The sequence below is a fragment of the Heteronotia binoei genome, chromosome 11 (assembly GCF_032191835.1).
Source record: "Heteronotia binoei isolate CCM8104 ecotype False Entrance Well chromosome 11, APGP_CSIRO_Hbin_v1, whole genome shotgun sequence".
In the NCBI taxonomy this organism is placed as follows: Eukaryota; Metazoa; Chordata; class Lepidosauria; order Squamata; family Gekkonidae; genus Heteronotia; species Heteronotia binoei.
In genome coordinates, this window is record NC_083233.1 from 64,080,403 (window position 1) to 64,094,074 (window position 13,672).

Here is a 13,672-nt window from a genome sequence, read left to right on the forward strand (position 1 = left end):
GATCCCGAAAGATTCTACAAACCCTAATGATGTTACCAGCCGTGAAAACCTGAAATCTTTGATAAATTGAACTATGATAAATGTTAAGAGTTTACTAGCTTCAGAAGCTCTTGTCTAATTAGCTGTGCCAAATTTCCTTTGGAGGGGGTGTTTAATCTCCCAACTTTGTCCCTTCAGCAAGGAGGCAACCTGTTTCAGAAACTAACGATGAACCTTCTTCTAAGAGCATCTGGGACTGGTCACCATGGGAAATAGATGCAGGACTAGAAAAACTTCCAGCTTGCCTAACATTCGGTATTTTTTATTTATGTTGTACAACTCTGTTGCAATGCTTTGCTCTAGTAACAGCAAACTTTCTCAAGGTCCAACATGCCACAGTGCCAGCACCCAACTGAACCAGTACTGCTGTTCCTGGAACACTGCTAAAAGAGCTTGCTTTCCCAGTAATATGTATGAAAGTCAGTGGTTGGTGTAGTGGTTAAGTGTGCTGACTCTTATCTGCTGACTCTTGCAGCTGCTGGAATGGCCTTGGGTCAGCCACAGCTCTCACAGGAGTTGTTCTTGAAAGGGCAGCTGCTGTGTAAGAGTTCTCTCAGCCCCATCTACCTTACAGGGTGTCTGTTGTTGTTTAGGTAAAGGAGATTGTGACCGCTGTAAGACTCTGAGTTTCAGAATATAGGGCACGATAGAAAACCATCATCATCATCTTTCTTTTACAGATTCCTCAGCCTGAGACCAAGACACCATTTGCTTGCAGCCTCAAAGCTGTTCACCAACCTCTGCTTCCATCAGGAGCATTCAGATGTGCCAACTCAGCCAGCCTCCTCCATTCCTCTGCCAATTTACATGACATTTCAACCTTTCCCCCCTTCATCTCATGCACTCCTGAGACCTGGCAAAACTGTATTGACGGGTACCCCCAAATTACATGCCTGAGGCCTGTACCAAACATTCATAATTCTCGCTCTTATTCTGGGACAGATTGTATAACATGATAAGGGCTGGCACATCAAGCTTTACTGCCAGGAACCTTCCTTTCTTGGCTTCATTACATATATATTAAACTGGGCTAGGTCTTGCAAGGAATGTTCCCATCAAATTAAATGGCCTCACTGGTTCTGATAAATGCTGGAAGTTATAGGGATGTTCTTCTGAGTTTCTGCATAATTGGTGGGCATGTTCTAAAATTTATGCTTTTGGGGACCTAATCCTTTCCCAAATAGAACAGATTACGGGGGTGCATCTAGACAATATACCTGAAATGGTTCTTTTAGAATACTGGCCAGCCCTACACCTAGATAAAATAGACTATGAAAGGCTGGCGATACTGCAAGCAGCTGCCAAACTTTTACTTGCAGCAAAGTGGAAAAACTCTTCAGTGCCCATGATTGAACAATTGAGTTTGGTAGGCAACAGAAATTTATTACATTGTGGTCTCCTATTGCTGAATATTTGTCTGCTGCAAATATTTTCCCCTCTAATCCTTATTTTCATAAAATGTGTTATCTGTAATAGATCTCTAAATGAAAAATGCTTTTATATCTTTGGACAATGATAAGTTCTGAGTATGTAGATAAGTTTTATTTTTTATTAAAAAAAATTTTAAATGGCCAATATTGGTTTGATACTGGTAGGCAGACTTTCTTCCAGGTCTCTGCAGAGGGAGATGGGGATGGAAAAGCCTCGAACATGCCTTGGTTTTATCATACTTCTCTAGCTTTTGGCACAGATCACAGCTGCAGCCTTCTGAAAGCAGGCTAAAAAGCGCTTTTCTCCTGATGTTCTCAGGATTCAGTAAACATAAGGTGGAAAGAAGCATGGCCAGCCAGTGCTCAACTAAACACATCGCAATCGCCAGAAAAATCTCCAAGAGCATGCGGACAACGCTCGCAGTTCAAGTCTGATATCGCTGTATCTCCTCTGTGGAACCAAAAGGCATCCTGACTCCAGGACAGTGCCGGATTAAACCCTGTGGAGGCCCCTAGGCAGTCAACATCTTGGGGGGCCCCTCACAAGTTATATCAGAGTCGGAGCCCTGCTGCAGCCTGCAGGCACCTTCTCGAAAGCCTCTTTGACAAAGCTGTGGGGAAGAGGGAGAGAGAGGCAGACTTGGCGATGACGCCAGCAGCAGCCACACCAGGCAAATCAGGCAAAGAGTGGCTCAGTTGTTGGCTGTGCATGCAGGCTGGGAGGACTGCAAGCTGGGAGAAAACCAGGGGGAGTCAGCCCGAGGCCCCTAAAGGCTTGGGGGCCCATAGGCCAATGCCTACTTGGCCTAATTGTTAATCCGTCTCTGCACCAGGATTGCTGATGAGTGAAACAGTCGAGAAGCAAATGGGTGAAAATGACAGTGCTACTTGGTGGAGCTGTAACCTATCCAGAAGAAATAAAAAGCTTGCATTCTTTGAGATTGGCAGAAGGGTCTGCCTCACAGGGCTCTGTGCAGCTCTACCTCAAACAATGGCTTCCAACCAGGTCTGAATCTGCAGGCCAAGGGATAGCTACCTCTACCAGGGATGCTGAGACATCTGCAAAAGTGTTGCATCATAAGGACAAGACTTTGGCTTGGGAAGCCAAACCCTTCCGGTGGGCACTCTTCACCTCTCAAAGGAAGTCTCTGAGGATGGGGCCTACCATAGCCAGATGCCGGGTGAAGTAAGCATAGGCGTCTAACCTTCTTCTACTGAGAACAACTATTCAGTGCATTTCTTACTTGTATCTGATGAAGGGAGCTTTTACTCTCAAAAGCTTATACCCAGGGAATCGATTGTGTGGGCCTTTATGGTGCTACTAGACTTGCCCCTTGCTATTCCATCGCAGAACAACACCATTACCCGAAACTGGCTGCATTCTGCAATCACATTGTTAAATAGTGGGTTTGATGCATGAGGAGACTTAGTTGCAGTTGATCACAGCTCTTTCTTAGTGATTACAGCATTGTAATAGGCAGACTAAGACTGCTAAACTGGGCTGATGGCGCCAACTATATACACTCCAAACTTCCCGCGCTAGAACATCGTTGGGTCATTTGGACCAGCAGAGGGCTGGCGATTGGTCCAGGGAAGCAGAGATTTGGATCCTGCTTCCCATTGTTCCAATGTCCCCAAGCTCAGTCCTAAAGGCTCCAATGAGCCAAGCAGGAACTAACCATCACATTAACACAGAGCCCACATACACAACACAAATACAGCTTCCCCTTCAGAAATCAGAGGAGCCAGCTCTTCCTATCTCTGCAATAGCCAGTTATAAAATAAGCAATGGTTGATTGGCCCCTGTGATGCCACCAGATCTCCTTGTCCCTCCCAAGATTTTTTAAACTTAAAAATACTGTGTTTGGGTTTTGTTTGCCTTTCCAAGTGTTGGAATGTTCATGCTGCTGTTTAAAATATTTTTAAAAGATGCACAGAACTTCAGAAATGCAGTGTGTATCGGCGGGGGAGGGGGGAAGGGAATGGCCAAGACTAACTATGGTGTTCAATTTACTGAACATCCATCAAGTAAGTTATGAGAGTGATGGGAAGTCAGGCTCAAGCTACACAAGAAAACAAAAGAGCAGCAAGCACTGATTTCAAGGTACATCCATATACAGCCCAAGTTTTATCTACGGATGTGGTTTTTAAAAAACCCTCTGGCAACTTGTGTGTTATTCCATGCTTAAGTGTTTATTCAGCTGTGCTCTGTTGAATAGCTTTTCTCAGAGGCAGGGAACAACACAGAAAGTCTACCGAAAAGGGACCTTCAGTTGGCAAGTTTGATCCACAACTGTGTCTCATTCGAGTCCAGTAAGACCTTAAAGAACAGCAAGATTTCTTGGGCATAAGCTTTTGAGAGTTATCTGATGAAGGTATCTGATGAAGGCATCTAAAGCAGGGAGCTTTGACTCCATTATACCCTAGAAATCCTATTTGTCTTTTGGAGCTACTGGATTCAAATATTGTTCTTCTACTGCAGACTGGCAGTTACCCACCTGAAACTGGCTCTCATATTCGTCATATTCCAGGGCTTCCCCCCCTTTTTTGTAGCAGGAACTCCTTTGCATATTAGGCCACACACCCCAATGTAGCCAATCCTCCTGGAGTTTGTAGAATCTTTCGGGCTCAAGTGCCGTGTTCTACTGTAGAAAGTTTTCTTTCTCCAGTAGAACACGGCACTTGAGCCCGAAAGATTCTACAAACCCTAATGATGTTACCAGCCGTGAAAACCTGAAATCTTTGATAATCCTCCTGGGGCTTACAGTAGGCCCTGTACTAAGAGCCCTGTAAGCTCTTGGAGGATTGGCTACATCAGGGGTTCCTGCTACAAAAAAAGCCCTGGCCATATCAGCAATACGAATTTTATTTATTTATTTTGCAATTCACCGATTTTCATTATGAGAGGGAAGGACACATTTTACACACCCTCCCACACAATCAATAAATGAAGTGGGTCCCTTGTTAGAGGCTGATACTAAAGGAAAAGACTGGAGATCTAAAACACACAGTTCTGCCTGACTGGCTAATCCCCAGTCCTATGCTAAACAGAATCAGAACTGAAGTAAATGGACTTAGAAGGGTATAATTCTGGTTCAGATGCCATTATTAGACCCAGACTGGCGTCAGACAGAGGGGATTGCAGAGTCGGGCTAAGAGGTAGTTAGAATCTTGAAAGCAACACTGTGGAAACCCTTGCATATAATGACCTAAGGAAGTGTGTGTGCGCACAGAAACTCACACCTTGAATAAACTTTGTTGGTCTTAAAGCTGCCACTGGACTCAAAATCTGTTCTACTGCTTCCGACCAACACAGCTGCCCATCTGGTAAAAATAACCCTTATTAATGTGAAGCACTATCTTCAGCCTCATTTCCTTACGTTATGTGTATAACACAACCATTCACTGTCTAAATGCTTGTGGAATAAACATGGTTTCTATAGGTCCACAAGAATGCACTCACATGACCCTCTTAAGGAGGCTGTTATACAACCTTGCAGATGCAGTAGCAAAACCCCTGATCCTTGGTGCTGATGGTGCTCGAACTTCAACCAATGAAGGCATCAAGAACAGGAACATAACAATCAAAGGAGTGATATGGTAGTATACATGGCCAGGCAGGGGTTTTTTTGTAGAAAAAGCCCAGTGGGAACTCATTTGCATATTAGTCCACATCCCTGATGTCACCATTGTTTTGCATAGTGTTTTTTTTGTAGAAAAAGCCTGGCAGGGTTTCATTTGCATATTAGGCCACACCCCCTGACACCAAACCAGTCGGAACTGTGTTCCTGCTAAAAAAAATAACGCCCATTGCCAGGTCAAGAAACAGCCACATATTCATAAAGATATATGGACATATTGGAGGAGGGTTTAAATATTGTTAAGCATTTTGAGAACCCAATGATCAAGAAACAGTATAAAAACCTAAAATATAAGTTGCCATTTCTGTCACCAAAATAAAAGTCTTTTGTAGGTGTTGAAATGTTGTGGTTCTAATCATATCTGCATGCATTTTCTCATAGGGGAATTCTCACTTATGCTACCTCTTGTGTCACAGCAACAAAGGACCAGTATGGTAACAGTATGGTGATAGTCAATTGGTTCCATTCTTGAGTTTACTCAGTAGAAAGCTAAAATGGCTGGTTCTACCACAACCCCACTGAGTTTTCCAAAAGTACAACTACAAACACTACTCACATCTCCAATAGCAGAATGACCGCAAAGACAAAGACAGAAGAGCCTCAAGTACCAGTCATTTCCCCCTTTATTAGTTAGTTAAAAGGCCACTGAACCTTTCATTTCCACCTCTTTGTGCCTTTGAAAGGTCTGTCACGGGAGGGGGAGGGAGGCGAAGCAGCAAGTAATCTAAGGGTAGGTGAAGAAGAAGACTGCAGATTTATACCCCGCCCTTCTCTCTGAATCAAAGTCTCAGAGCAGTTTACAATCTCCTAGAATCCCACACACACACCCTGTGAGGTAGGTGGGGCTGAGAGAGCTCTCACAGCAGCTGCCCTTCCAAGGACAACTCCTGCAACAGCTATGGCTAACCCAAGGCCATGCTAGCAGGTGCAAGTGGAGGACTGGGGAATCAAACCCGGTTCTCCCAGAAAAAAGTCCGCGCAGTTAACCACCACGCCAATCCCGCCTCCCCCCAGGTGCCAGCATGTTATCTCACCGGTACTGCCTCTGAAAGCGAAAGGGGAGGAGCAAACTCCCCCCCCCCTCCCGTTGGTGTCACTTCTACAGCGAAGAGGAGGAAGGGAAGGGATGATCGATCACCCGGCGATCCGCAGGCGAGCAAGAAGAACGCCGAGCTCTACAACGAGGGCGGGAGCGAGCTCTGTCACGTGGCGGCGAGACTGACAGCTCTTGCTTCTCTTTTCCGCTCCCCGGCATTCTATAGAGTTTGGAGCGGCTTAAGGGGGCGGCGCATGCGCTGATTGCTGGAGACGGCCCAAAGGGGTAGACTTGGAAGGAGTAGGTGTTGCTGACTGATATAGTCTTAGCAAGGGGTGGGGGATGTTGAGCCCCTGAACGAGTTGGGCAAAGATGAGTGGAGGGGGGGGGGGGGTTGCCGCCGGTATGGGAGTCTGCTTTTTGCTTTGGCTATTCCCTCTTGATACTTGTGTAGAATATGAGAGGGAAGACACATTATACACACCCACCCAATCAATAAATGAAGTGGGTCCCTTGTTAGAGGCTGATGCTAAAGGAAAAAAACTGGAGACTTAAAACACACAGTTCTGCCTGACTGGCCAATCCCCAGACCTATCCTAAGCAGAATCAAGCACTGAAGTAAATGGATTTAGAAGGATATAATTCTGGTTAGGATGCCATTATTAGACCAAACTGGCGTCAAGACAGAGGGGATTACTGTGCTGGGCTAAGAGGTAGATAGTATAATGAAAGCAACACTGTGGAAATCCTTGCATATAATAGCCTAAGGAAGTGTGTGTGCACACAAAAACTCAGACCTTGATAAAACTTTGTTGGTCTTAAAGGTGCCAATGGACTCAAAAACTGTCCTACTGCTTCATTTATTTTTTTATTTACCTTCGATTTATATCCCGCCCATTCCAGAATGGACTTCAGACCACAGCTGCCCACCGGAATCTATCCCAAATAAACGTTCATGGACTAGAACCCAGTTTTGTGATTGACTGTAAATGAATTTTTCAAGGGCGATCCATTCGGATACAGCTTGGGAATGGTGTGTTTGTGTCTTTAATCGTGTCCCCATCCCCTGCACACATGCAGGATCCCAATTAGACTTCCATGCTTCTGAAAATTAAGTTTGATAAAACACCGGGGGGGGGGGGAGGAGGAGGGCTCCGAATACCCTGCACACAGCTTGTTTGGTTCTCAGGGAGCAATCCTAAGCAACGCTGCCTCTAACTGTGGAATCTTGTGAATAAAAATTTTGCTTTGTGAGCTACTGGCATTAAAGTTGTGAGCTACTGCATAAATTACCTTGCTCTGGGGCCAATTCCCCTGAGCTAAGATAAAAATGTGAGCTGAAGGCTAAAAAAGTGTGAGCTAGCTCATATTAACTCAGCTTTGAGGGAACATAATCCTAAATAGGTTTATTTCAAAGTAAATCGCATTGGGGCTTACTCCCATGAGAGTGTTCTGAGGCTTGCAGCCTGTGGCTATGATATATAACATACAACACTTTCTTCCCTTTTCAAATCTGAAAGGCAGCCCTCTGTCTTGACTCCGCCAATCTAGGCACCTGGATCCATGGCATGGTAACATCGATAGCAGACTACTATAAGGCATTAGGGTTTGTAGAATCTTTTGGGCTCAAGTGCCATGTTCTACTGGAGAAAGTTTTTCTTCCAGACGTTTCGTTCTCGGCTGGAAGAAAAACTTTCTCCAGTAGAACACGGCACTTGAGCCCGAAAGATTCTACAAACCCTAATGATGTTACCAGCCGTGAAAACCTGAAATCTTTGATACTATAAGGCACTACATGGGGAGAGCCAGTTTGGTGTAGTGGTTAAGTGTGCGGACTCTTATCTGGGAGAACCGGGTTTGATTCCCCACTACTCCACTTGCACCTGCTGACATGGCCTTGGGTCAGCCATAGCTCTGGCAGAGGTTGTCCTTGAAAGGGCAGCTGCTGTGAGAGCCCTCTCCAGCCCCACCCACCTCACAGGGTGTCTGTTGTGGGGGAGGAAGGTAAAGGAGATTGTGAGCCGCTTTGAGACTCTTCAGAGTGGAGGGAGGGATATAAATCCAATTTCTTCTTCTTCTTCTTCTACATGGGTTTGCCCTTGAAGACAACCCAGAGACTAGGCTTGGAATAGAATGCCTCAGCTTTCTTATCAGGAGCTAGACAGGATGTTCATATTACACTAATTCTGTAGGCACTCCATTGGCAGCCTGTGGGCTTCCAGATTTCATTCAAGATTCCTGACTATAATGTACAGAGCCCTTGAAGGCCTCAGACCCTCCTATTTGCAGGCCTGCCTGCCTCTCCTCCTATGTTTGGCCTTCATCTGTTTAGGGCCTTCAGCAGGTGCTACTCTGCAAACAGGTAACAGCAGCAACTGCCTGGATGGCTGCTGTTGTGTCTTGCATTTCAGTCCCGAAATTACAACACTGCAGACGCTATGGAGGTGACCAGTGGAAGTCCACTGGTCCCTGGATGTAGCTCCGCAAATACGCTCCGCCAATCAAGATCTGTGATGGGAAGTTTAACTGGCCAGGATTGGACCTGGTCAGACTGAGGGTTGTTCCGGGGTATGTATATAATCGGGACCCGGCCCGCGTTGCCTCGCTTTGTGATGTACTCGCTAATAAAACATGTTGCCTTCAACACGTCTCGTCACTCAGTACATTACAGCAGCGACGAGGATGGGATTCTAGCCAGGTAACTCCCCAAGCGGGACTTCGCTGATCTGGCCGGAGACGAGGAAGGCACGCATTCGAGGGAGACGGAAGTGCCCACCGCCACCACCACCATGGCTAACCCAAGTGGGATGACGGGCCACCTTGCAGAGTTCGACCCCGCCAACCCCAATAGGTGGGAGACCTACACGGAGCGGTTCGACTGCTACCTACAAGTGAACATGATTACAGACGACAGCCGTAAGAGACGTGCTCCTGAGTGTCTGCGGAGAGGCCACATTCAAGTTCGCAAAGGGTCTCTCGGCCCCTACAAAGATCACAGAGAAAATGTACGAGGAGATAGACTCCTGACCGGGCACTTCTTGCCCCAGCCTTCCATCATCACCAGCCGATTCCTCTTCCACAAGAGGGATCAAGGGGCGGGAGAGACAGCCGCCGTTTACCTGGCCGCCCTCCGCCAAATCGCAGGGAACTGCAGCTTCGACAAGCTGGATGAAGCCCTGAGGGATCGCTTCATCTGGGGCCTCCGAGACGAAAGACTGCAGCAAAAGCTCTTCACAAAGGAAGAGCTTACCCTCCAACTCGCCTTCAACGAAGCCACTGCATTCGAGAGAGCAACCAAAGCTTACAACAACCCGCGAGCGGAAGCCGTCCACCAGGAGGAGATGGCACTAGGCAACCCAGAGGAGGAGAAGGCAAACCAGCTATGTCGCCAACCAGGAATGGGGCCGAGAGCGCCCACTCAGCCACAAGCGACAGAGAGACCAGCCAACACCAAGGGCGCCAGCTGTGGGGATCCACACGAGTGCCGGGACTGCCCCTATCGCAACATGGACTGCAGGAACTGCGGAAGAGTGGGCCACATAGCACGGGCTTGCCGGGCCAAGGCCACCCGCAGATGCCAGTCCACCAACCACGACTCGACCGATGCCTACTCGACTGCATCGACTAGCCTGCAGGTAAGGAACTTGCCCCTCACCACCCCAGATAAGGTCAGGTCCTAATCAAGGGCATTCCATGCCTAATGGAGCTGGACTCGGGCTCCTCCATCTCCATAATTTCGGAGGAGTCTCTAAGAAAACTTTGTCCCCATGGCCAGCCCCGGCTGCGACCGGCGGACTTCATACTGCGGGACTTCCAAAAAAACCCTGTACAGATTTTGGGTTGGGCCACTGTAAGGGTAGAGTTTAAGAACTTTAAGGGCAAGCTGGACATTCTCGTGGTCAAACTCCAGCTCACCACATTACTGGGGCTGGCCTGGTTTCGACCGTTGGGTATTCAAATAGTGAGGGTGCAGCAGATGCGAATGCAAAATTTCGAGCATGTGTGCCGGGAATTCCCGGAAGTGTTTGATGGGTTCCTGGGGTGCTACAAGGGGCCTCCCATCACCTTACCCCTCGATCCGCACGTGGGACCGATAAGGCTGAAGGCCAGGCAAGTTCCGTTCGCTCTTAAACCAAAAATAGAAGTGGAGCTGGTCCACCTCATGACCCAGGGAGTGCTAGAACCGGTATCCTATGCCGCATGGGAAACACCCATAGTCACTCCAGTGAAGCCGAATGGAGATGTGCGCATATGCGCTGATTACAAGTGCACAATAAATAAGGCACTTCAGGACAACCCATACCCCGTTCCGGTGGTCAGCCACATACTGGCAGCCCTAGCAGGCTCTAAGGTTTTTTGGAAACTGGACTTGGCCTGGGCGTACCAGCAACTCCCGGTGGACGCCGAGACAGCAGAAGCCCAGACCATTGTGACTCACAGGGGAGCTTTTCGGGTGCGGCGGTTGCAATTTGGGGTTAGTGTGACTCCGGGGATTTTTCAGAGCATTATGGATTCTCTTCTCAAAGGGATCCCTGGAGTGCAACCATTTTTTGATGATGTTTTGATCACCACCCCGGACGCTGAACAGCAGCCGTCTGCGTGGGGTACTCCGCCATTTCCAGGCGGCGGGACTTAAATTAAAGTGGGAAAAGTGTTCCCTCGGGGTGTCGAGGGTAGAGTTCTTGGGTTTTCAGTAGACGCCGTGGGAATCCACCCGACGGCCGACAAGACCAGGGCTATTGTCCACGCCCTGGCCCCCGCACGCAAGACGGAGTTACAAAGTTTCTTGGGATTATTAAATTTTTATCATTCATTTTTGCCCCACAAAGTGGCCATCGCAGAACCCCTTCATAGGCTCCTCGATAAAAACGCCCCGTGGTTCTGGGAAAAGAAGCAGGCCACCGCTTTTCAGGCAGTCAAGAACCTCCTAGTTTCCAATGATGTGTTCCACCATTTTACCAGTGATTCTGGCTTGCGATGATCCTTACCAGTGATTCTGGCTTGCGATGCTTCCCAGTACGGGGTGGGCGCTATTCTGGGGCACCCTGGACAGGAGGGAGATTCCCTTAGCCTATTATTCGAGGACCCTGACCGCCGCAGAGTGAAACTATGACCAGATAGACAAGGAGGCCTTGGCAATAGTGGTGGGTGTGCATAAATTCAACGACTACCTGTACGGTAGGCATTTCACAATCGCCATGGACCATAAGCCGCCACTGGGCCTCCTCGCCCCAGACCGCCAGACACCGCAAATTCTGTCACAGCATGTCCTGCGGTGGAACCAGTTCCTCAACTCGTACACATATGCCCTGGTCCACCACTCTGGCAAAGCTATGGGACACGCGGACGCCCTCAACCGCCTGCTGCTGCCCTCTATGGACCCGGATCCCACCCCCACCCACCATGTGATGCTTATAGAGTCTCTACCAGAGAGGCCCCTCCATGCTGCTGAGGTAGCTAGGGCCACGGGTAGAGACCGCATCCTCGTACGCGTTTTAGACTGGGGACTTTTTACTATTTTACAGCAACAGACTAACATGGCTAACTCCTCTGATCTAAAACCACCTCTAAACATGGTAAAGGCAAAAGGGCTATACTATAACAGAATAGTTCATGAAAGTGCTTTATAAAGGAAAAGAAACTGTATTATACCACTATGTATAGAATATTATCTGTTTGCTACACATACTACATTCTTGCATTGCATTTATTTATATCCCACTTTCTCATCCTATTGGAACTCAAAACAGCTTTTAGAATACTGTTCTCCCCTCCTCCATTAACAACAGCCTTGTGAGGTAGACAAGGTCAAGAGTTTGTGATGGGCCCATAGTCACCCATCAAGCTTCCATGGTAGAAATAGGAATTCAAACTCGGGTTTCCCAATATCCTAATCTGCCACTCTATCCATTCTGGGTCTCATTGTTTTCTACTGATGTAATACCATTTTTCTTCATTATCTGCACACTCTGTATTATGTCCTAATACATTGCTCATTGTGTCTTCTCTCATATAGATTGTACAGACCTACACTGTGCTTACTAGATCAGATGTCTCTTTGTATGGACTATTATGATTTACACTGGGTAAAGTGCTTTGAGTCTCAGTGAGAAAGGCAGACTGTAAGTACAGTAAAAATACGACTGCTAGCTTTCTGCAATAACAGTCCTTTCTGTGGCTCTCTGTGCCAAGAGAAATTCCCAGATCATGTGTACAGGTGTGTGGGTGGGTGGGGGACCATACCACAGTTGTTTCCTACACCAGCATTAAACAGTTTTTTGAGGGATGGGGCTGAAGCCCTTTCTCTCCATGTGCTTTGGTGCTGCCAATCCAGATTGGGCCCCTCCACATGCCTGAGAATTACGTTTCCTGTGCAGAACACAAGGTGCGCCTCTGATCCCAAGCTCTTTTCCCAGAACACCAATTTTGTGGACAGTTCTTATAACTCAGAGATGTCAAACTCATTTGTTACAAGATCTGGATCTGACATAAATGTCACTTTGTTGGGGTGGACCATGTGTGCCACAAAATGTAATGCCAGGTACCAGAGATATTTTACCACTGATCATGACCCATACTTCTCAGCACAGCTGGGGCCAGACCAGCCCTCCTCACTCCTTGTGGTTGTCAACTCTGGGGGGCCAGACCAGCCCTCCTCGCTCCTTGTGGTTGTCAACTCTGGGTTGGGCAATCCCGGGAGATCTGGGGGAGGGCCTGTGTTTGGGGAAAGGAGAGACCTCAGCAGGGGGTATAATATCCTTCTATAGGCCCTTCTATTCCACATTTGGACTGGCTTCCTCCCAGTTGCTTGCAGGCTGGATAAGAGCCCTGAAGCAACTGGTTCCAGTCCCCAGGCCATATGTTTGACATGTCTTATAATCAGTACACTGATGGCTTTGTATGAAATAAAGTTCCAATTTACTTTGTGGGATTGAGACAGCAGGTAGCTCTGAATTAAGTAAACCTATTTATAAGAAGGAAAGAGACAAAAGGAAAAAATGGAAGCTCCCTGCAAAACTAACCTATACCAACCCCTAGTTAATATTCCTATACTCTCCTTTAGCTGTTTTATCCAAGCAACAGAGCTAGTTCACCTGGAGAAAATGGCTGCTTTGGAAGTGGACTCAATGGCATTATATCCCCATTGAAGTCTCTCCCTTTCCCAAACCCTGCCCTTCTTAGGTTCCACCCTCAAATCTCCAGGTATTTCCCAACCTGGAGCTGAAAGCCCTAAGGGAGAGGATGCTTTGGAAGGCCTAAGAGCACTGGAAAACACGTAGATGCCTGCTTGAAGTTGGGGTTGGGTAGGTTGCCTTTGCTCTCAATAGCCCCTCCCCATAGCACAATATAATGGGTGGGACCAGCCATGATTGGTGGAGCTTTTGACACAGCAGTATAATATTGCCACAGCTGTCTAGGGTTGCCAGGTCCAATTCAAGAAATACCTGGGGACTTTGGGGGTGGAGTCAGGAGACTTTGGGGGTGGAGCCAGGAGACATTAGGGGTGGAGCCAAGATCAAGGCTGT

The 13,672-nt window shown here is 47.5% G+C and overlaps 1 protein-coding gene across 1 annotated transcript in view; it reads right to left on the reverse strand.

Annotated features, from left to right (window-relative positions):
• The window catches only part of GNB1L (G protein subunit beta 1 like), an 87,756-nt gene extending 81,510 nt beyond the window's left edge, over positions 1–6,246 (reverse strand). Inside the window, exon 1 of the mRNA XM_060249904.1 lies at positions 6,145–6,246. The gene's annotated coding sequence lies outside the window, so the exon portion shown is untranslated. The remainder of the gene's footprint in view (positions 1–6,144) is intronic.
• Positions 6,247–13,672: the final 7,426 nt, after the last annotated feature.